The sequence below is a fragment of the Carcharodon carcharias genome, chromosome 5 (assembly GCF_017639515.1).
Source record: "Carcharodon carcharias isolate sCarCar2 chromosome 5, sCarCar2.pri, whole genome shotgun sequence".
NCBI lineage: Eukaryota > Metazoa > Chordata > Chondrichthyes > Lamniformes > Lamnidae > Carcharodon > Carcharodon carcharias.
This window is the reverse complement of record NC_054471.1, coordinates 166227841-166251365: the sequence shown is the minus strand read 5'-3', so window position 1 is coordinate 166251365 and position 23525 is coordinate 166227841.

Sequence of the window (23525 nt, the reverse complement as noted above, 5' to 3'; positions counted from 1 at the left end):
ACTGCATCTGTCATATATTTGCCCACTCATTCAACTTGTCTAAATCACCTTGAAGCCTCTTTACATCTTGCTCAGCACTCACATCCCCACCTAGTTTTGAGTCTTCAGCAAACTTGGAAATGTACCAAAACAAAAACAGAATTACCTGGAAAAACTCAGCAGGTCTGGCAGCATCGGTGGAGAAGAAAAGAGTTGACGTTTCGGGTCCTCATGACCCTTCGACAGAACTAGGTGAATCCCAGGAAGGGTTGAAATATAAGCTGGTTTAAGGTGGTGGGGGTGGGGGGTTGGGGCGGTGGTTGGGTTGGGGGAGAGAAGTGGAGGGGGGTGGTGTGGTTGTAGGCAAAAGCAGTGGAAATGTACCATTTGGTTCCCTCATCCAAATCATTTATATATATTCTGAATAGCTGGGGCTCGAGCACTGATCCCTGCAGTACCCCACTAGTCACTGCCTGCCACTCCGGTGGTCAGTGCCAATGCCCTGTATAAGAGGATAGCCACCCAGTGCCGAAAGAGGATGAATGATCTCCTCCCTTCCGCCAGAGTAAGTCACTTTTCTCATTACTCTTAACTCACACACTCACAAACCCATCACATATCCACAGGGATCTCATTCACTGCTAGTTCAAGGGACATCATCATTCAATTTCTCACATGCACCTTCATTGTCCTCATCCTGTCCATGGGTCTACTCACCACCTACACATGCCAGGCATATTTATCATTTGGCCTGGCAGGCATCCTGCTTACACTCTGTCTTCATGTAGGACAAGCTGGCACATAACAAGAGGGAGAGGTCACAGTCTGGTGGAGGAATGCATGAAATTAATGTCCTCGTGGACTTTGAAATTAGAGTCATCCAGCTGGCTGGTGAAGATCTTGACCATTCCTGTGCTGACGGTGAGGCTGCTCAACCAAGTGAGGATCCAGCAGTGTTGCATCCATCAGACAACCATGCTGTGAGTAATGTTTTCTGTTTCAGGGACCACTAGCATGCCCACTAATTATCCCCCCTTGCTTTCACAAGCCCCTAACAGTGTCAACATGAGAGAGGTACAAGGCTGCTAGATCTCACTCCAGCTACCCCTTTTCTTTAACGAGTCAGCCAGGGCCCTCGGGCACCCATTGGGAGGAGGATCAGTAGCTGCATACCCTGGGGCCATCCACCCAGGTGACTCCAGGAGTATGCAGCCCATCTAAATCCCTCCCTCCCTTTTTTAAATAGTTTTTAAATATTTGCCACCCTCCAATCTGCTGGGATGGTTCCAGAATCTACAGAATTTTGCAAGATGACAACCAATGTATCCATTATTTCCATGACCACCACCTTTAGCACCCTGGGATGTAGATTATCAGGCCCAAGGGATTTATTGGCTTTCAGCCCCAATCACTCCTCCAGCAGCATTTTTTCACTTATGCTAATTTCCTTCAATTCCTCCTTCTTACTAGACAGTTGGCTCCTTAGCATTTCTGGGAAGTTATTTGTGTCTTCTTCTGTGAAGTCAGAACTAAAGTAATTGTTTAGTTGTTCTGCCATTTCCTTTTTCTCCATTATAAATTCCCCCGTTTCAGACTGTAAAGGGCCTACATTTGCCTTCACTAATCTTTTTCTTTTCACATACTTATAGAAAATTTTACAGTCCACTTTTATGCTCCTGGCAAGCTTACTCTCATGCTCAATTTTTCCCTCTTAATCAATCTCTTGGTCCTCCTTTGCTGAATTCTAAACTGCCCCAATCCTCGGGCTTGCTAAGGTAAAGGCAAAATATTGTGGATGCTGGAAACCTGAAACAACAACAAAAAAATGCTGGAAAAACTCAGCAAGTCTGACAGCATCTGTGGAGGAAAAGACAGAGTTAACATTTCGAGTCCATATCTGAAGATGACTTTAACTCTAGCAACTTTAAATGACTCCCCTTTGGGTCTAACACTATCATTAATTTCTTTTGTTATCATGGTTGGGCCACTTCACCTGTTGTGTTTTTGTGCATGAAAGGAATGTATAACTGTTGCAATGCATACATTCATTCCTTAAATATTAACTATTACCTGTCCACTGTCGTGCGTTTTAATGAGGTTCCCCAATCTATCACAGCGAACTCACCCATCATACCTTTGTAGTTTCCTTTGTTTCGAGTTAGGATCCTCATTTCAGATTGCACTACTTCACATTTGCACTCCAGGAATTCATCCACCACAGTATTATTGCTAATTTGGTTTGCCCAGTCTATTAAAGTCACCCATGATTACTGTATTAATCTAGCTTAAACCCTTCCCCCACTGTACTAGCGAATACCCCTGCGAGGACATTGGTCCCAGTCCTGCTGGGGTGCAACCCGCCCAACTTGTACAGGTCCCATCTTCCCCAGAATCAGTCCCAATGCCTCAGGGATCGAAGTTCCTCCCTCCTACGCCATCTCTCCAGTCATGCATTCATCTGGTCTCCTCTCTTATTCCTGATCCCTCTAGCACAAGGCACTGGGAGTGATCCTGAGATTACTATCTTGGAGGTGCTGATTTTTAATTTATTTCCTAGGTCCCTATATTCTGCTTGCAGTACCTCATCCCTCTTTTTAACTATGTCCTTGGTACCAATATGGACCATGACCTCTGGCTGTTCACCCTTCACCCTTCACAATGTCCTACAGCTGTTCAGTGACATCCTTGGCCCTGGCACTAGTGAGGCAACATGCCATCCTGGTGTCACGTCTGTGGCCTCAACAACTTCTATCTGTTCCCCCTATGATATAATCCCCTATCACTAATGCCCTCCTGTTCTTTTTCCACCTTCCCACCATGCAGCTAAGCCACTCGTGGTACTATGGACTTGGCTAATGCTGCATTCCCCTGAGAAACCATCTCCCAGCAGTATCCAAAATGGAAGACCTGTTCGAGAGGGAGATGGAACCAAGGGACTCCTGCACTACCTGCCTAGAGCTTTTACACTGTCTGGCAGTCACCCATTCCTTTTCTGTCTGTGCACTCTTTCCCATCTCACTGTATGTGCTATCCACGAAGATCTCAGCCTTATGGACGCTCCACCGTAACTCCAGTTGCAGCTCCAGCTCCAAAACGCAGATTTTGAGTTGTTGTAACTAGAGATATTACCTGCACACATGGTAGCCCTGGACACTGGAAGTGTCCCTGACTTTCCACATTGCACAGGAGGAGCATTCTGCCTAAAGATTATGAAAGACTGCAGGAAGTATAGACAGAGTGGCTGGAGGGCAGATTTCTGGCAGATGCAATGCAAAATAATCTACTTTTAGAGAAAAAATTGGAAAGGAAATATATTTTCAATGGTAAGATTTTCAAATAGAGTGAAGTTGCAGATCAATTGTGACAGGTAAATGCATAGATTACTAAGGGTGGCAGCACAACTAACTAAGGCCATAAAAAAGGAAAACTGAATTTTTGAGAGGCACAAAATATAAAAGTAAGAAGGTGATAAGGTGAGCTTGTGTCAGACCTTTAGTTGCAACTGAATTATTATTGATGCCCAGTTTTGGGAATTCTGTGACAGGAAGGATAAAAATCAATCACATTAGGATCTTACCAAGGATGAAGGGCTATAGTGATGGTAGGAGACTTGAGAAGGCAGAGGGAAGACCTGAAGGAGGCTGTCAAGATTCCAAAGGATTATCATGAAGCAAATAGGATCTTAGGGCAGGATTTTCCAGCCCCAACACCAGTGGGTATCGTTGTGGGCGGGACAGTCAAAGTTGAAGAGCCATTAAAAGTCAGCGGCTCTCCAAGTGTTCCTGTCTCATCTGTGACAATGCCCACCGGTGTCAGGGCCACATAGAATGTTACTGCACAGAAGGAGGCTATTCAACCTACCATACCCATGACAGCAAATAGTTATACTTGCTTCCATGGATCAGCAGGATGGCAACGAGAATGCATAAATTTAAGACGATTGCAAAAGAAAAAATTAATGAAGATGTGAGAAAAAATTCACATACAGGATGCTTGAAATGTGGGAGTGTTGGTGAAGTAAACTTCATTGCTTCTTTTAAAAGGGAAAGAGGAATAATAAATTCTCTGAGAAATCAGCAAGAGAATTCGATTCAACTCAGAGAAAATCAGCACAGACTTGATAGGCTCTATCACAAGAAGTACATGACATGCAGTGGATACTATGGGTCTACTGTAACACAATCAACACCCTGGACATTGCATGGCATGCAGTGGATACTATAGGCAGGAGTAGATCCACTGCAACACAGTCAACATCCTGGACATAGCAGAGTTACAGTGCATGAAAGGCTGATTCTTACCAGAGAGGCTTTTAACTGGGTGTGATTTATATATAAGCAGCAGTAACATTCAGCCATCTTTTTTAGACAAACTGTAACGTTGAAAGTCCTCACTGCCCTCAACGTTAATGCCACAGCGACCTTAAAGGCACGGGGGGGTTCTCATGATTCAGGCAATTTGTCCTTTGGACAACTGACTCCATTTTGAACAGTAATTGGGAACTAAATCCAGGCCTAAAGCTCCATCTGAAGAGCTAGCACCTACAGACATAATAGTCTTAATGACCTCCTTCTGTATTATAGTTTTCATAATTGCATGAAATGATCATCAATAATACATCTATATCTTCAGCACTTTATATATGCCTGGGAGTGGTGTTTACATCGTGTTGTATAAAGGGAGCAGATGAGACGTTTTGAATAAAGAAAATGCATACTCATTCAAGTGGGTCATGCGTTATTTTATACCTAAAAGAACTTGTGTTTGTATATTACATTTAATGTGAAGAAAAACCCCAAGTGCTTTGCAAATATAGAATAGAAACACAGTCACTAAGCTAGGAAGGGAGAGAATAGGAGAGGTTAAAAAATGTTTGGTTAGAGGGATAGAATCGCTGGAGACTTCTGAAGGAGAAAAGAGATGGTGACATAGGGGTGATACAGAAAGGAATTCTGCCACCAGTAGCCAGGTGAAAGGAAGGAGAATTCACAAAAGGAGAAACTGAACATTTGGGGTGGTGCAGTGGAATATAAGGCAAGAGGAGATTAAAGAGTTAAAGTAGAGCAAAGCCATGGAGAACTTTGCAGACAAAGGCAAGGGGTGGAAAATTCATTTGCTCCAATTTTTGTGTGTGGGCTTTGATTGACAACATGCCCATTGGAAACGAGGAGGGTAAAAGCCAAATTTTGCCTACCCACAGTTTACCGATAGCAGCATGGCCAAGTGTGGCTCCTAGATAGTCCCAGACTCCATTTCTCCACTGGCACCCTCTCTGCACCCCAGGGGGCCAAGTAGCATTATTAATAAACCAATAATGCACTTCAAGCTGCTGGGCAATCTCATTGGAGCACTGAGGGACAAAGGGAATGTTAAGCTAGGGGAAGGAAAGGGCTCTCCACTTCAGTGACACCACCCTGGACACACCATGCAGATAGGTTGAGGTCAAGAAAGAGGCAATGCTTCCAGCAGAGGGCATGAGTCCCTGAGGACTGAAGGAAATGGGAGCAGGTGGCAAAGGTGGTCAGTGCCCACAGTCCGGCAGCAGTGGAAAAGATCTTGCTTGCGTGGTCACGGTGAGTGAATGCATCTGCACATCACATCTCTGACCCAGTACACACACCTCACACTGCTCAACGCAGCAGTGTCCCATCATTCACCCAGCAGCACATCCTGACACTCAGAACTGAGCCCTGACATCCTTACACTAAAACCCCCTTACACACACACTCCAATCACACCAGTCTTGCATATACCTCCACAAACCTACTGCGTTTCAGCCAAGGTAGGAGCTTCACCAACAACCTTTTACCCGTTGGCTGCAATGGTGGGTTTTCACACCGTTTCATCCCAAACCCACTGCATTACTTTTATATTCCTGGGAAACACGCCGTTTCCATGGCGAGTGGGCTGTCATTCACCCACCACGCCATCACCTCACCCATCACGACATATTTAAAGTCCAGTCAGGCGTACACATCTCAGTGCTTCCAGGCCATGACGACTACGGAAAGACATCCACGAAAGGCAAAAAGATTGGAGCCCCCAAGTTTAGTGATGCGTAACTGGAATGCCTTTTGGATGCCATGGAGGCCCACCGCAGTGTCCTCTACCCCCGCTCTCGCTGTAGGATGGGCAGCGGTGTGACCAACCAGGCATGGGAGGTAGTGGCACTGGTGATCAATGCCAATGCTGCACAGAAGAGGTTGGCCACCCAATGCGGATAGAGGATTAATGATCTCATCTGTGCATCCAGGGTAAGGCAACCATCTCATCACTCCAAACTCACACACCCAAGCCCATCACACATTCACTGGCATCTCACTCACTGCCAGCTCAAGGGACATCATCACCCATTCTCACACACATAGCCTCACATGCCCATCTGACCTCATCTCCTGGAGACTGCCTTCTCAGCCCTTACCAGCTTGAGGCCACTTGCACAGATCAACATGTGTCCCCACACACACCCTGGGATACCCTCCTTCCCCAGTACAGCCCTCATCCTACAGCCTCTTCTCTTGCCTGAAGCCACTTCTCCCACTTCGTCAAGCAAGCCCTTGCCCTGCAGCCATTGAAAAACCTCCCAGAAATGGCTGACCTGGTAGGTAAAGACCGACCCATGAGCCCCACTAAAAGTGATGTGGTGCTGTCTGTGAAGCCTGATGACTGTGAGTGCTGTCCAAAGCAAGGTAGGCAAACAAACCTTGAAGTCCCAAGGGAAGTGCAGCCCCCAAGTGCACGTCGCTTATTGTACTATTGTGAAACAGGTTGGCATGTTTTCCCCGCTGACGAGCTCAGACGATCCATCTGGGCGGGGCGGGGGGGTGCGGTTGGTGGTGGGACGATTCCAACAGGCAGGCCTAATAGTAATATGCTGATGTATTACAATAAGGTTCCCAATGTCCGATGGCGGGGAACATGGCCAGCCATCGGCAGGCTGAGCGGATGATCATGAACTGGTTTCACGCTGTTGTGAAACCGATCTCGCCATATTGTCCGCTCACACCACTGAACACACCTGACGCTGGAAAATCCTGGCCGCAGTCATAGAAATTCTATCCATTTTCTTGCAGGAGAAGGTGGCCCACAACAGGATAGGGAGATGCAAAGGACCAGAACGGATTCAACCACTTAGCTCCCTCAAGGAGGTGGCCCACAGGATATTGGGTACCAATGCCACAGTTCCAGTAGCACCTGGTATCGCTGCTGGATTGACAGTGGGTCTTCTGCTTTCCTCATTGGTGCATTGGCAGGCCTACAAGGTAGCCTCTAGTCACTGGGAGGGGCAAGGAGAAGTCCAACTCCATTGTGTCACAAGGTATCATGTAGAGCTTGGAGCCCATCCTTCCCACTGTGGAAATGATGGGCACCTCCAAGGGAGCACTGCTGGACTGACCCATACTGGAGTCTCTGATGCAACACAAGCAAAGTCCTCCCACTGTCTCAGTGAAGCTCAAACAGAGGTCACAAGATCCCTAACTGATGGCGTACAGGCCAAGATTGCTGCCATCAGAGATGCAGATCTCAGCGATTGATGGGGCATGCGGGCTCTCAAAGCAATCTGTGCTCTAGCAGATGACTAGGATTGCTGAGGTGCCAGACCATGGGAGTGGCAGTTGGACCATGGAGCATGAACCTGTTGCCCTGACTTGCAGAGTATTCATCCTCCCACTACTGCCACTCCTCCAGTGCTCTCGCTGCTGCCTCTCAGTCAGCTTGCCCAGACTGCTGCCACCCCTGTTGAGGTGATGTGCTCCAAAATTGGTCCCTCAAGACCCAGGGCTGCTCAAAGAAATGCTACAAGACCATCTGCAGTTGGGTTCATGTCGTGGGGTGGGAAGTTACTTTTAACTGAAGTGAAGCCTCACATTGCAGTCCCTCTCACTCTGCCCAGTTGCACGTGGTGGATATGGTCTCCTTCCTTCCTCCTCTTCCTTCCCTTAAGATGGCCTCCAGAATCCACGAGGGAGTGGCTGGGCCTTTATAATTTCAAGGCTGTGGAGGATGTGGAGATCCTCTTGGGGCTCCACTGTAGAGAATCCCCAAACAATTTACACAGCAATACGTCTGACTTGGGAGACAAATGACTTGTTCCATGGAGTCCCAGGTGGCTCTATAGCTTTCACTGAAGGCCCTCTGACCACACATGGTGGGATGGCGAAAGGGGATCATGAGCTTTGTGTGGAGGGGGTGCAGACCATGACATCGGGCAGTCATCCTGTTAACAGTCTTGGAAGCCTGAAGATGGTGGGATCTGATGACAGTCAAAGGATAAAAGCATTGTGGGTACTGCCAGGAGACCAGGCCTTCACTGAGATCAATTTTTTAGTGTGTTTTCACACCAATTGTACATTGATGGAGTGGTAGATCTCGCATAACTCAGCAGACCTCAGCATCTGTGTAGAGAGAGAGACAGAGTTAATGTTTTGAGTAATGTTTCAGAGCCCTGAAGAAGAGTCATACAGACTCGAAACGTTAATTCTGTTTCTCTCTCCTCAGATGCTGCCAGAGCTGCTGAGTTTTTCCAGCGTTTCCTGTTTTTATTTCAGATTTCCAGCATCTGCAGTATTTTGCTTTTATTATGTCAGACCTTGAAGTTGAGCTATCACTCCACGATGGTGTCGGGGGCCTACGGAGCATGCGGTCGATGGCATGTCATCGCCAGCTCCTGCCTGGAAGGATCCTGTAGTGAAGAAAGAAAGAGTGACGATGAACTCCACAATGACTGATGGGCGAGGTTGCCCTGATTTGATTTCATATCTACGTAAAGCAACCATGGAATTTTTGCAACACGGAAGGAGGACATTTGGTCTGACGTGTCTGTGCTGTCCCTCTGAAGGAGCAATTCACCTAGTGTCACGCCCCTGCCTTTTCCCTACAGGCCTGCACATTTTTCCTTTTCAGATATTAACCCAATTCCATTTGGAAAGCCTCAGTCGGCCCTGCCTCCACCACAATCTGAGGCAGTGCATTCCAGGTCCTAACCACCTGCTGCATGAAAAGCTTTTCCTCATGTCTCCATTGCTTCTTTTGTCAATTACTGTACCTTAAATCTGTGCCCTCCGGTTCTCAAATCTTCCACCAGTGGGAATAGTTTCTCCCTATTTACTCTGACCAGACCCCCTCATGATTTGGAATGCCTCTGTCAAATTTTCTCTCAAACTTCCCTCTCCAAGTAGAACAGTCCTAACTTTTCCAATCCATCTACGTCACTGAATTTCCTCATCCCTCAAACCATTCTTGCGAATATTTTCTGCCCCCTGTGTACGCATTCACATCCTTCCCAAAGTGTGGTGCCCAGGACTGGCCAGTTAAGGCCAAACCAGTGTTTATGCAAGTTTAATATATCTGCCTTGCTCTATGGGCAGAACTTTATGGCTGACGTGTGGGTAGCAGAGTCCTCACGTCAGCGCTTAAAATGTCACGCGTGCGCCCGACATCACCGAATGGCATCGCGATATTTAGCTGGGCAGGCACGCCCGCCATTAATTAAAGGCCTTGTTAAGGCCCTTAACTTGGCAATTGAAGCCGATTTTGAGGAGCCCGTGTAATCTTCGCCTCGGCCCACGGGACCAACGGGCAGGCGGGTAAGTGACTTTTTAACAAGTCTCATCCACGGGCAGGATATGTGGGCTCAGAGGGGTTGTTAATGTTTTATCTGAAGTATTTATTGTAAAAAGTGTTTTAAACTTGTCTGTGTGATCTGTAGCAGTTCAGATCGATTTCCAACAGCTTTCTCTGTACTTTGAAGCTTCAGCTCACCAGTCTGCAGACAGAAATCTTTATCGGGCCTGCAGCTTTCCGGAGGCCTCCATTTAGCCTGGGTATGGGTTCTGACATCCCCACTGGAGGCAGCTCCTCTGAGGAGGAAGGGAGGGATAGAATAAGGAGGAGGCCAGGAGTGGACAATCAGCCTCCAGGGGAGCCACCTTTGGGAGGCCAGGCGCAGGCACAAGGGGCGCAGGGCCAAGAGGTTGTCCAAGGTGGAAGGGGCCACAGAAGATGCCACTATCCTGCTGCCAGGGTATACAGGCGGCGAAGCAGCTACCTCAATAAGACTGAGGTGCAGTGCCGAAGGAGGCTCCGACTGTCAAGGGAAACAATCAACTACATCTGTCAGATGATTGGCCCTGAGATCTCCCCTAACTGTGTGGGCGGACACCCCATGCTAGCGGCTCTGAAGGTCACAGTTGCCCTCCACTTCTATGCATCTGGCTCCTTCCAGGGCTCGGTGGGTGATCTTTGCGGTGTCTCCCAATCAGCTGTCCAAACTTGTGTCAAGCAGATTACAGACATTCTGTTCAGACATGCATTGACCTTCATTCACTTCCGCTGCGACCAGGCAGGTCGGGCACAGCGAGCCAGAGGCTTCACGGCCATTGCTGGCTTCCCCTGTGTCCAGGGTGCAATAGACTGCACACATGTGGCCATCAAGGCGCCAGCAGGTGAGCTCGGTGCCTTTGTCAACAGGAAGGGCTTCCACTCCATGAATGTGCAGATAGTGTGTGATCACAGGATGCTGATTCTACAAGTCTGTGCAAGGCACCCAGGCAACTCCCACGACGCTCACATACTCAGACACGTCCAGCTGTCAGGGCTCTTCAGGGCTCCGAATCAGCTGGATCGTTGGCTGGTGGGTGACAAGGGCTATTCCCTCAGAAGGTGGCTCATGACACCTCTCCGCCATCCAACAACAGAGGCTGAGCAGCGCTACAATAGGAGCCACGGCACCACAAGGGCTGTGGTGGAGAGAGCCATCGGTCTTCTCAAGATGCGCTTCTGATGCCTGGACCACTCAGGGGGTGCACTCCAGTACCCCCCAGATCACGTCTCTGTGATAGTGGTAACATGCTGTGCTCTGCACAATCTTGCGCTGGAAAGGGGGGATGTAGATGACGATGAAGACCTTGACGCACTGGATGGGGCTGCACATGATGAATCCAGCAGTAGCTCAGAGGATGAGGAAGCACAGGGCAATGATGAGGGGCAGTACGCCGACCCACTACTACACCAGGGAGGCAGGGACACCCAGGATACTTTAATCCAATGAACCTTCAGCTAGCTTCACACACATGGATCAGCAGGACCACCATTGCCTGGTGCTTCCACACGTGGCACTTAGGTGCTACATCTTCCACCTCATCAGCTGCAATTAAGGGCTTAGTACAGAAACATCAAAGTCCACTCAAACACTCATGATATGTCTGTGAAACATACAAATGCAGCACAAAGGAAACACCCTCAGCCATGGTCAGAAAAGTGGACTTTATTCCCACCAAAATAAACCAGAAATGTCACTCCTACATACATAATGATATATTCCCTAATCTGGGGCCAACACAAAATCACCAGTGACAAACCCATGGAGTGCCTAACATGCCTTATGCTTACGTTTGCTGACTCTGCTGTCCTGTTGGCCTCGATGACCTTGGCAGCCGTCCTCTGGCCCGTGGAGCCTGTGCTGGTCCCACCTGGGAGGGAGTGGCCAGTTCCAGAACTGGCACCTCCCCAGTTGTCACAGACTCAACGGATGCAACGGTCACTGGCAGAGGAGCGGAGGAGCTGCTGCCCTCATCCGGAGCACCCTGAAAGGAGCTCACAGCGAAGACAGGCAGCTGCTGCACCGTTGTGAGGTCACATTGAACCTCCCTGCTCACTGCAGATGGATGGGCACCGAGCTGGGACACTTGGTGCCCAGAATATCTCCCACATTGTCAATGACCACCTGTGGCCATTAGCGCTGTGAGGGCTTGCAGGTCAGAGTGTAACCCAATCAGAAGATTCTCAATCTGCTGGAAGCCACTCTCCATGAGAGTCGCCAATCTCTCAATGGAAGGAAGCCTGAAGCTCTGTCCTGAGGTTCATACCATCACTGACACTCTGCCTGGATTCCTCCATCACAGAGACCAAGTGAAGCACATCCTCATGCAACCCTGCCAGATGCTCCCGCGCACCCAGCCGCTTGTCCTGCAGCTGCTGCATGGCTGACATCTCCAGAAGCACATCATCACTGCCCGACGCAGCATGTGCCTGGTCCCCTGCAGTCCTCCGGCTGCTGGCGCCATCAGCACTCTCTGTCCATGTCATCTCCTCCAGCAATTGGGAAGTGCCCTCTCCGCTGTGCCTCAGGTCACTAGCTGACGTCATAATTGCCACCGAAGTGTTTGTCGCTGCGCTGGTGCCTGGCTCGCTGAAAGGATATGATGCAAGTTGCAAGTGTTGGCCCTCAGGTGTGGCGGGGGGTTGAGGGGGGGGGGGGGGGCCTCTGGACATCCTCCTGGTGGCCATGCGGTGGTGATGCTCAAATTAACAACAAGGACAGTGCATCAGTTAGCGTTCAGTCAGTAACATAATTCATCCCTACCCCCCCAGGCTCGTAAGTCACTCACCCTTCAAGAACCTAAGGAGAAGAACTTTGGTGGGGTGGTAAATAGTCAAGAGGAGACCCAAACATGACGTGCGCATACAGTCAGGCTGGTTAGATAGCCTAAGGAATGCCACATGGAATGTTATGTGGATAAGTGTTCGATTAAGCACTTGGGAAAGTCAAGCAAGGTATGGAAATACATGAGTAATGGTAGGACCATGGGAAGTCACAATGATTACGGGTAGATTGCTGGGCAGATCTGTTAAGGTAGCAGAACAGGAACATAAGGTGTTTAACAAGGTAAAAGCTAGACTTGCCTTTATCAGCCAAGGAATAGAATGTAGGAAAAGGGAGTTCATGTTGCAAGTGCAGAAAATGCAGTCGAGACCACAGCTACACTTCTGTGTTCAGTTGTGACCTGCGCTTCATGGGAGGGATGGCATTGGAGTGGAGAGAGTGTAGAGGTTCCTGATCTGGATACATGCTGGCCTGGAGAGTTGGAGTTATGAGGAAACATTGCAAACACTTGTGACATTTGCTGTGGAGCACAGGAGATTGACAGGTCACATTATTGACCTTCATACCATTATGAGGGGCATAGAACGGGTGGACAGAAGGCAACATTTCCCCTTGGCACGGGGATGACTAACATAGTGGCATTTATTTAAGTTGAGTGTCATGAGGTTGACAGGTGAGGTGCTGAGGACCTTTTGGACAGAGTAATGTGGGACACACTGGCTGAAAGGGTGGTGGAGGTACAAACCCTCCTAAGATGCAATAAGTATTTGGGTGTGCAGCAGCAATGCCATGGCACGTTCGGCCATGGGGATAGTGGTCAGAAATGGGATAAGGCGACTTTGGAAGGTGCTAGAGATGTGCATCCTCAAGGGGCCGAGGGACCTTTGTGTATGACCCACACGTCTGACTGTATCAGTCTGTGAATGAGCAGTGTTGCTTCATTAACGATTGCAGCAACCATCAGTGCTTTGAATGGAAGGAAGACAGAGTGGATGGGACTGTGGCCCTCAAATACCTGGCCACTGCACCCCAGCTTCACCAACGCCTACTGACCAGGCTGCCTGCCTCCTCCCCAGCTCCATGGCCTGCTTCTCATAAGTGGTGAGATGCTGCAGCAGTGTTCCAACCACCAGTCTGCTGCCGCTCTCGCATATTGCTCTCAGTTTTTGCTTGCAGAGCAGAGAAGACCATTTATTGGGCTGATTGCTCATGTACTCTGCATGTGCACGCCGCACCCCAACCACAGTGGCCCATCTGAGGCCTCCAGCGGCTCCTGTCCACACTACTGCTGATCAATCCCCAGAAGATAGTACGGCTGCTCCCAACCCCCTCCCCCAACGGCCACCTTGGACACATTTGGCGTCCATCACTTTCAATAACACACGGGTCTTAGCGCCCATGGCAAGGAGGCGCAACTAGGTGCGGTGCCGAGGCCAGCAGATGGCTCTTGGCCCCGACACCTTGAGGTTCCTCTTCCACCATCTCATCACCATCAATAAGACATGTGTTGGAGTTCTGAGTATGTGTCCAGCTGCCTCCCCTGCAGGTTGCCCCCAGGCTACTCAAATGCGACAAAAACCAACATATACTGTGGGGAGAACCCATCTTTTCATCAACCACTAAGGCGATGTAAGCATGGTCACTATCTGTTTGCCCACCCAGCGTGTGCCAGATGCCCAAAGCAGTAATGACACTAAGACGTGGGGGTGGTGGGGGCCTCAAAGGCTAAAGCTACCTGCTGGGTAAAATGGCCAAGGCCGACATGGTACTCACCTTCCCAGAGCACAACAAATCATTGAAGCGCTTGCGGCACTGGGTTCCTGTGCACCATACAGCATCTTGAGAGCTAACAGCCTCCACCAACCCCTGCCACGCTTGCCTGGTGATGTTGGGGGCCCTCCTCCTTCCATCCTCCGGAAACAACACCTCGCGTTGGTTGGACACCTCTTCAAGGAGGACAGCAAGGCAGGCATCTGAGAACCGAGGGGTACAGTGGCCCCCCGCTGGCCTACCCTGCAGTCTGCCCCCCTCCTCCTCCTCTGCCCTCACCTCTTGTGCTCCCGATGAGTGGCCATGGTGAACAGCCTAAAGGAGGCTACCTGGCCGCTCTTTATACAGGCTGCTGGTTCCCCATTGGAACCAGCGGTCTAAACACGCCCACCGCAGATCTAATTTTCCCGATGAACACAGGAGCCAGAACCCCGCTGTGTGGGCCTTAATTGGCCGGCCCGCGCAAAATGGCAGAGCGGCCCATTTCAGCGGCGGGGATCGGGTGCCCACCCACCGCCTAGTCAGTCAGGTCAGCCCGCCCATTAAGCCCAAAATTCAACCCTATGTCTCTATTGATAAAAGCCAAGATGCCATATGCTTTATTAATTGTGCTCTCAACTGTCCGGCGACCTTCAATGGTTTATGCACATATACATCCAAGTCCCTCTGCTCCTATATCCACTTTAGAATTGTATCCTTTATTTTGTATTGTCTCTCTGCATTCTTCCTAAGTCGCTTCACAATACTCTGCATTAAATATCACCTGCCACTTGGCCACCAATTCCACAAAGCTGACCATGTCCTTTGAAGCTCGGTACTATCCTCCTCATGCTTCACAATGCTTCCAAGCTTTGTATTATCCGCAAGTTTTGGAATTATGCCCTGTACACCAGTCGGTCATTAATATATATCAAAAACAGCAAGGGTCCTAACACTAATCCCTGGGGAACTCCTTTAGAAACCTTCCTCCAGTTTGAAAATCAACCATTCACCACTATTCTCTGGTTCTTGTCACTCAGTCAATTCCTATCCATGTTGCTACTGTCCATTTTATTCCATCATCTATAACTTTTCCAACAAGTCTGTTGTGCCTTTGTCAAATGCCTTTTGGAAGTCCATGTGCACTACCTTCATAAACCCTCTATGTTACCTCAACAAAAAAACTCAAACAGGTTGCTCTTGTAGCCACAGTATTTATATGGCTAGTCCAATTCAGTTTCTGGTCAATGGTAACTCCCAGGATGTTGATAGTGGGAGATTTCAGTGATGGTATTGCCATTGAACATCAAGGGGCGATGGTTGAAGCTGTTCTCATCCAATGGGGAGTATTCCATCATACTCCTGACTTGTGCCTTGTAGATGGTGTACAGGCTTTGGGGAGTCAGGAGGTGAGTTACTCACCACATGATTCCTAGCCTCTGACCTGCTCTTCTAGCCATAGAATTTATATGGCTGGTCCAGTTCAGTTTTCTGGTCAATGGTAACCACCAGGATATTGATATACCAGGGGATTCAGCGATGTTAATGCCATTGAGTGTCAAGGGGTGACGGTTAAATTCTTTCTTGTTGGAGATGGTCATTCCCTGGCACTTGTGTAGCACGAATGTTACTTTGCCACTTTTCAGCCCAAGCCTGGATATTGTCCAGGTCTTGTTACATCTAGACATGGACTGCTTCAATATCTGAAGAGTCGTGAATGGTGCTGAACATTGTGCAATCATTAGCGAACATCCCCACTTCTGACCTTATGGTGGAAGGAAGGTGATTGAAGCAGATGAAGTTGGTTGCGCCTAGGACACTACCTTGAGGAACTCTTGCAGCAATGCCCTGGAGCTGAAATGACTGACCTGCAACAACCATAACCATTTTCCTTTGTGCTAGGTATGACTCCAACCAGGGGAGAGTTTTCCCCCTGATACTCATTGACTCCAGTTTTGCTGGGGCTCCTTGATGCCACACTCAGTCAAATGTTGCTATGTTGTCAAGGGCAGTCACTCTCACCTTATCTCTGGAGTTCAGCTCTTTGAACCAAGGCTGTAATGAGGTCAGGAACCTGAGTGATACTGGAAGAACCCAAACTGGGCGTCAGTGAGCAGGTTATTGCTAAGCAAGCGTCACTTGATAGCACTGTTGATGACCCCTTCCATTACTTTACTGATGATCAAGAGTAGACTGATGGGGCGGTAATTGGCTGGGTTGAATTTGTCCTGCTTTTTGTGTAAGGACATACCTGGGCAATTTTTCACATAGTCAGGCAGATGCCAGTGTTGTAGCTGTACTGCAACAGCTTGGCTAGGGGCTTGGCAAGTCCTGGAGCATAAATCTCCAGTACTATTGCTGGAACTGAGAAAATAGCCCCAAAGTTACAGAAGTTAGCCAACAGCCTAAGAGGACAAACCAGCAGCTAACTTGTATATCATGATAGAGCCCTTTAAATAATACTCCTGGAGGATTTATGCTGATTGTGTTAGGAAATAGAGATAGTTTAAGTAAGTTATATTTGTATTTGTTGGTGTTAGGAATGAGTTTTAGCTTTAATGTTTAAATTTGATTTGTATTTCTGCACCTATGTGTTAAGAAAAGGTCAAATTGAATTTTAGTTTCACTTTAAAAGGTGCCTGCATTTCTAATGAGTGGTTTACGTTTGTTGCAATTAAGTTAAAAAAACAAGAGTAGAGGAACTGGGCTGTTGCCTAGCAACAGGGGTCCAGAGAGGCAGGTCCCTCTCACAGACACATGCAGAAGAAACTAAAAACAGCATTTTGATTCAAAAGCTGTTTTGAGTTCAGTTGGTTTTGAAAGTAGCTGCCAGGGGAGACTGGAGGAAAGGGGACAGATAGCCAATCCTAAGCTAAAGAAAAGACCCCAAAATCCAGGAGAGTGGAACAGGAGAAAGTCTCAAGAAGGCCTTATAGTCAAAGGGAAGGACAGGACCCTGGAAATGATCCTGTTAAGTGAAGTTAAGAATGAGGGGCAAAGAGAAAAGTTTCAAACATCAGATTTAAAGAGGAAAAAGCTGCAGAAAGCAGATTTAAAGTGAGATAAAAGCAAAAAAACTGCGGATGCTGGAAATCTAAAACAAAAATAAAAATACCTGGAAAAACTCAGCAGGTCAGCATCTCCAGGGAACTGGAAATTGCTGCGGAGAGGAACACAGTTAACAGAACCAAGTAAAAATAGAAAAGAGGAGAAATGTAAGCTGGTTTAAGGGGGGGGTGGGACAAGTAGAGCTGGATAGAGGGCCAGTGATAGGTGGAGATAGTCAAAAGATGACATAGACAAAAGGACAAAGAGGTGTTGAAGGTGGTGATATTATCTAAGGAATGTGCTAATTAAGGGTAGAAAGCAGGACGGGCAAGGTACAGATAGTCCTAGTGGGGTTGGGGTGAGGTGAAGGGAAGGGATCGAAATAAGTTAAATGGTAGAGATAAAACAATGGATGGAAATACATTTAAAAATAATGGAAATAGGTGGGAAAAGAAAAATCTATATAAAGTATTGGGGGGAAAAAAGGGTGATCGGAAAGGGGTGGGGATGGAGGAGAGAGTTCATGATCTAAAATTGTTGAACTCAATATTCAGTCTGGAAGGCTGTAAAGTGCCTAGTCGGAAGATGAGGTGCTGTTCCTCCAGTTTGTGTTGAGCTTCACTGGAACATTGCAGCAGGCCAAGGACGGGCATGTGAGCATGAGAGCAGGGTGGTGTGTTGAAATGGCAAGTGACAGGGAGGTCTGGGTCATGCTTGCGGACAGACCGAAGATGTTCTGCAAAGCATCACCCAGTCTGCATTTGGTCTCTCCAAAGTAGAGGAAACCGCATTGGGACAAGTGAATGCAGTAGACTAAATTGAGGGAATTGCAAGTGAAATGCTGCTTCACTTGAAAGGAGTGTTTGGGCCCTTGGATGGTGAGGAGAGGGGAAGTAAAGGGGTAGGTGTTGCACCTTCTGCGGTTGCATAGGAAGGTGCCGTGGGAGGGGGTTGAGGGGCAGGGAGTGATGGAGGAGTGGACCAGGGTGTCCCAGAGGGAATGATCCCTGCGGAATGCTGCTGCGGGGGGGTGAAGGGAAGATGTGTTTGGTGGTGGTATCATGCTGGAGTTGGCAGGAATGGCGGAGGATGATCCTCTGAATGCAGAGGCTAGTGGGATGATAAGTGGGGACAAGGGGGACCCTATCATGTTTCTGGGAGGGAGAGGAATGTGTGAGGGTGGATGCGTGGGAGATGGGCTGGACACGGTTGAGGGCCCTGTCAACCACCGTGGGTGGAAAACCTCAGTTAAGGAAGAAGGAAGACATGTCAGAGGAACTGTTTTTGAAAGTGGCATCATCAGAACAGATGCGATGGAGGTGAAGGAACTGAGAGAATGGGATGGAGTCCTTACAGGAAGCAGGGTGTGAGGAGCTGTAGTCGAGGTAGCTGTGGGAGTCGGTAGGCTTGTAATGAATATTGGTGGACAGTCTGTCACCAGAAATTGAGACAGAGAGGTCAAGGAAGGGAAGGGAAGTGTCAGAGATGGACCATGTGAAAATGATGGAACGGTGGAAACTGGATGCAAAATTAATGAATTTTTCCAGGTCCAGATGAGAGCATGAAGCGGCACCGAAGTAATCATCGATGCGCTGGAGAAAGAGTTGTGGGAGGGGGCCGGAGTAGGACTGGAACAAGGAATGTTTCACATACCCCATAAAGAGACAGGCACAACTGGAGCCCTTGTGGGTACCCATAGCCACACCTTTTATTTGAAGGAAGTGAGAGGAGTTGAAGGAGAAATTGTTCAGTGACAGGAGAAGTTCAGCCAGACGGAGGAAAGTAGTGGTGGATGGGGATTTTTAGGGCCTCTGTTCGAGGAAGAAGCGGAGAACCATCAGACCATCCCGGTGGGCGATGGAGGTGTAGAGGGATTGGACGTCCATGGTGAAGAGGAGGCGGTTGGGGCCAGGGAACTGGAAGTTGTTGATATGATGTAGGGTGTCAGAGGAATCACGGATGTAGTTGGGAAGGGACTGGACAAGGGGAGAACAGCTTTCAAGAGACCAGAAAGCCCAAAGAGACAACTGCAGGCCTGTAACTGTTTGCTATGGGCATGTGAAGCAGTGGTGTACTATTGGCAGCTGAGTCAGTGAGAGAAAGAGAATGCATGGAAGATAGCTTGAATGCATGTGGTGACCCAGGGGAGAGGAACATCGGAAGGAGAATTGGAAACCTTGGAGGTGAACCCTTGTGAAGGAGTCTGAGAGAAAGCATCATTTTGGGAGAAGATTCCAATGTGATGTCATGAAGGATGGAGATTGGAAACCCTCGTGTGAAAGACGGAGAGCAATGAGACCAGTTGTTGCAAGGTGTGACAAGCATCTCAGGGGAGTTGATGAGAGATCCATAGCATCTGGTTAAGGTGGCATCTGTCACTTGGTTTCAGAGTATGTTGTGTCTGACCACAGGTTGCCATAAGTTTACATGGACTGTGTACTTACTGTGAACATTAAAGTATAAGATAGCTTTTCTAACTTGTGTTTTCCTTACAAATCTGTACATATCTATAAAAGTACAGTTGTGGGTGAAGGAGTATTGTAATATAGTTCATTCTTTCTTGTTTAATAAATGTTTTATTCTCTTGTTAAAAGTTTAGTAGCTGACTCCTGTGACTCTGTTCAGTGGCCACGTAACTAAGCAAACAATTAGAAGTTAGGATCTATCAGGCTGGGTTCCACTCTGGGATCAGGCTTGTCCAAGGGTAACCTCAACTGGGATCATAATAATTGCTAGAGCTAAAATTTTCTCTGTGCGTTTATGACATAGTAAGTCAGATCAATTTGGCAAAAGGATCCTAAGACCAGGTGTTATAATGATAATAAGTGTTCTGAATTGCTCCAGCACTTGCTGTGGATACCAATCACAACTTAGGATGGAGCTGCCCAACCTAATCTGGTGGAGTGGATGGAAGTGCCTGTTTCATGCCTGAAAAAAATGCATACAACATGACATGAATTTCTAAGCCATTTTGCAGTGCTGAACAGGAAGAAGTTACAGCTTCTTGAATACTGGTATATAAGTTTCTACAAGCCTAGATGTCAGGTAAGCAGTCTGATATCACAGCAGGAGTTAAGGAATTGGGGAAAAAAGTGATGAGAGGTGGAGCTGGGCACCAATGTGAATGTGAACGCTGAAACGCTGCCTTTAGCTGATGCCACTGAAGAGCAGCACATAGATACGGAAGATGATGGCCCTGAGAATTGATTTTGGGAGAATTTCAGATGTGACGATACTGGGAAGGGATAAGAAGCCATTGCTGGAGATACCTTGGTCCCACTCAGATAGAGAGATAGGAATGGTACCATGTAAGGGAAGCTCATGGTGCTGGACAATGAAGAAGAGATATTGGAGGCAGGTGGGTCAATTGTATTGAACAATGTTGAAAAGTTCAGAATGACAATTGATAATGCATCAATCACAAAAGATGCCATGCATGATGTTGCCATTTATCAGCCTATTTCCGTGCTACAAACCTAATTGCAGGCTTGTGAACTTGGTTAAGGTCTTTTTACATGCATGATTATGTACTTTTGTATAATCGATCATGTAACAGATGGAAGTTGTAAAATAACTTATCACACATTCCGTACATTGCTCCAGACTGTGTGCCTTCCAGGTTCTACTGCCTATATCCATTGACAATAGATTATATATATGGATGGGTTGTTTCGTACATGGGGTTTTATTGCTAATTCTGTTACCTCCAATTATATGCAGGTTTCAAGCTTGAATAAGAAAGTACTGGGTACTAAGACAGGGTGATGTCACCCAAAAGAAATCCTTTATGCAATCCATTTTTTCTTCAGTAATACAGAACTTGAGTGTTGCTTAAGAAAGACACATGTCGAAGCTTTTCATATAAATAGGATCTGAACCATTTGCTCACTATGAGAGCTTGATGCTGAAATAGGGTGCATCAAAGGCATCCTGTGGGATAATGGCTACTCTGATCAGATGATATTGCACTGTTTATCACGCAAACTCATGAACGGGCCTAAGGCCATCACTTTCGGCCCTGAAAAGTGCTCAGACTAGCTCAGATTATCCTGGAAGGGCAAGGTATCTCAAAAAATTGACCAACAGGTGAAGTTTGCTGCTTCACGCTGCTACTATGCAGTAACACGAGTGGTATTTGTCACTACCATACCCAACCAGCCCATACTTGCAAAACTCAAAACACAGTGTCCAACGTTAGATGTGATTCTGTGATTGGACAACGTTTGCTATATAATCCTTCGTGTACTAAGAATCATGCTGACAACCCAATTTAATTGTCATTTGGGCCACAGTGTCGCATATTTGCGTGTACTAGAAGCTACATTTATCAATACACAGGGCCCTGTTCTTTGCAGATGAAAGAAAATGAATACATATTGTGCCTGTTTCAGTTAAACAAAATAAGTGACAGTCATTCACAGACTTATTCCTCAGGAAAATGCCTTGACCAATCAAGGTCAAGCTGCCTGGTTTAAATTTCAAACATTGCTTGGCTGTTAACTGTCAGTCACCATCACTGTCGCATTCTCCATGGTGCTGCTTCTTCCAACTGGAGTCTGCTTACCAACCAATCAGCACTCCCTTCACGTACAGTATAAATTGTTGTTTTCCCCTTATATTGGTATTCTTGTGGGGTGTCCTGATGAGTGCAAGATGAAAAGCTTCAACATGTCTCTTTTTTCAGCAATACATTTTTTCTTGTCATGCGTAATGTATGTTGTATGAATGTTTTCACTTCTAATACCTTATTTCTTAAATTCTTGTTAAAAATTCTCTCTGGCGTCAATTTTTTGGCATATATTGTTTATCTACAAATTACCTTCATATCCATATGAATTCTGCATTGTTACTTTGCAGTAATATTCATGCTTCATTTTTATACATTTCTTTCAGCCAAGCAACACCTGCTGATCATCTCACCAGAACGTCTGAGTCACTAATACGGTGTTGACTCTCTTTCAGTGAAGTACTGCCATGCAATTTGCTTCTTTGGCACAATTGGTATCTATTGTCCCTGATCAGCAATCTATTCAGCAGAGCTGCCCAGAATCTGCAAGGCTTCTTCAAGAAAATTAATTTTCCTGAAATGGTTGCTAAGCCTGCCTCAATAAATTCTGCACTGTACAGTTGGAATAATCGTCTGACAAAATTCAAACTGGTAAAGCAACTCCTTAACTGTTTGAGAAGCATTAAAGGGTTGTTTTTATAGATATGTTGTGATTGGCTTCTGTTTCTGCAAACAAACCCGCATTCACTCAAATTGGATTCTTTAGAAGCATGTTTTCCTACAGTTTTATTAGAGAGTCATAAATTAAGAAGAAAAATGGACAATTCTGCTTTTAAAAAACCAAGAGTGAAATATTCCCCCAGGTAATTATTATTTGTTTGGATAAGTACTTTAGTGTGCTGTCAAGTACTCAGAAAATTTAAACAAGTCATCTGGAAGGTGGGTAGCATGGAAAATGAAGTCATTAGCAGAGAATGTAATAAGCAATACTATAAAAACAGCTTGTAGAGTTACCCCCAAAGTCAGCTACAAGTTATATAAGACTTCAGGTATTTGTTAATTGTATTTTATCCATACATTCATGAGTGTGGGTTGTTTAATTTATACACACTCATGAATGTATGGATATAATGACACGTAGTTATGTTCATATAGTTATGGAGGGAAACCTTAAGTTCATATAATTATGGGTGCAGGCTGAAATCAGGGAAAACATGAGGCATGTTGGTGCAATCCTGCCAGCTTCCAAATTTAACTGCAACGTATTAGGTTAAGTGCGAGCGACTCCCTTGGAAGAGGTAGGTTGTCAATTTCAGTAGGTCAATTACTACATAACACAGTGATTAATTTTGGCTCCACAGGTTTCAGCGGCTTCCTGGAGCTCACCAGTAAAAGCAAGATGAAAAGGTAATGAAAATTAAAGGGGCTGACACCATAGCAGGGAAAAATGACCATAGGAATATAGGACTTAAGAGCAGGAATAGGCCATTTGGCCCTTTGCGCCTGTTCCACCACTTGATAGGATCATGGCTGATCTGGTTGTGGTTTCAACTCCACTTTCCTGTCTGCCCCTCACAACATTGACTCCCTTGCTCATCAAACATCTATCTAACTCAGCCTTGAATAAATTCAATGACCCAACCTCTATTGCTTTCTGGAGAAGAGAATTCCACAGACCAACAAAGTTCTGAGAGGGAGAAAAATCCATCTTAAAAGGGAAATGGGTTATTCTTAAACTGTGCCTCCTGATTCTAGTCTCCCCCACAAGAGAAAAAAATCCTCCCAGTGTCCACCCTATCAAGTCACCTCAGGATCTTTTTTTTTAATAAGATCCAATAAGTATTCAGTACTAAGTTA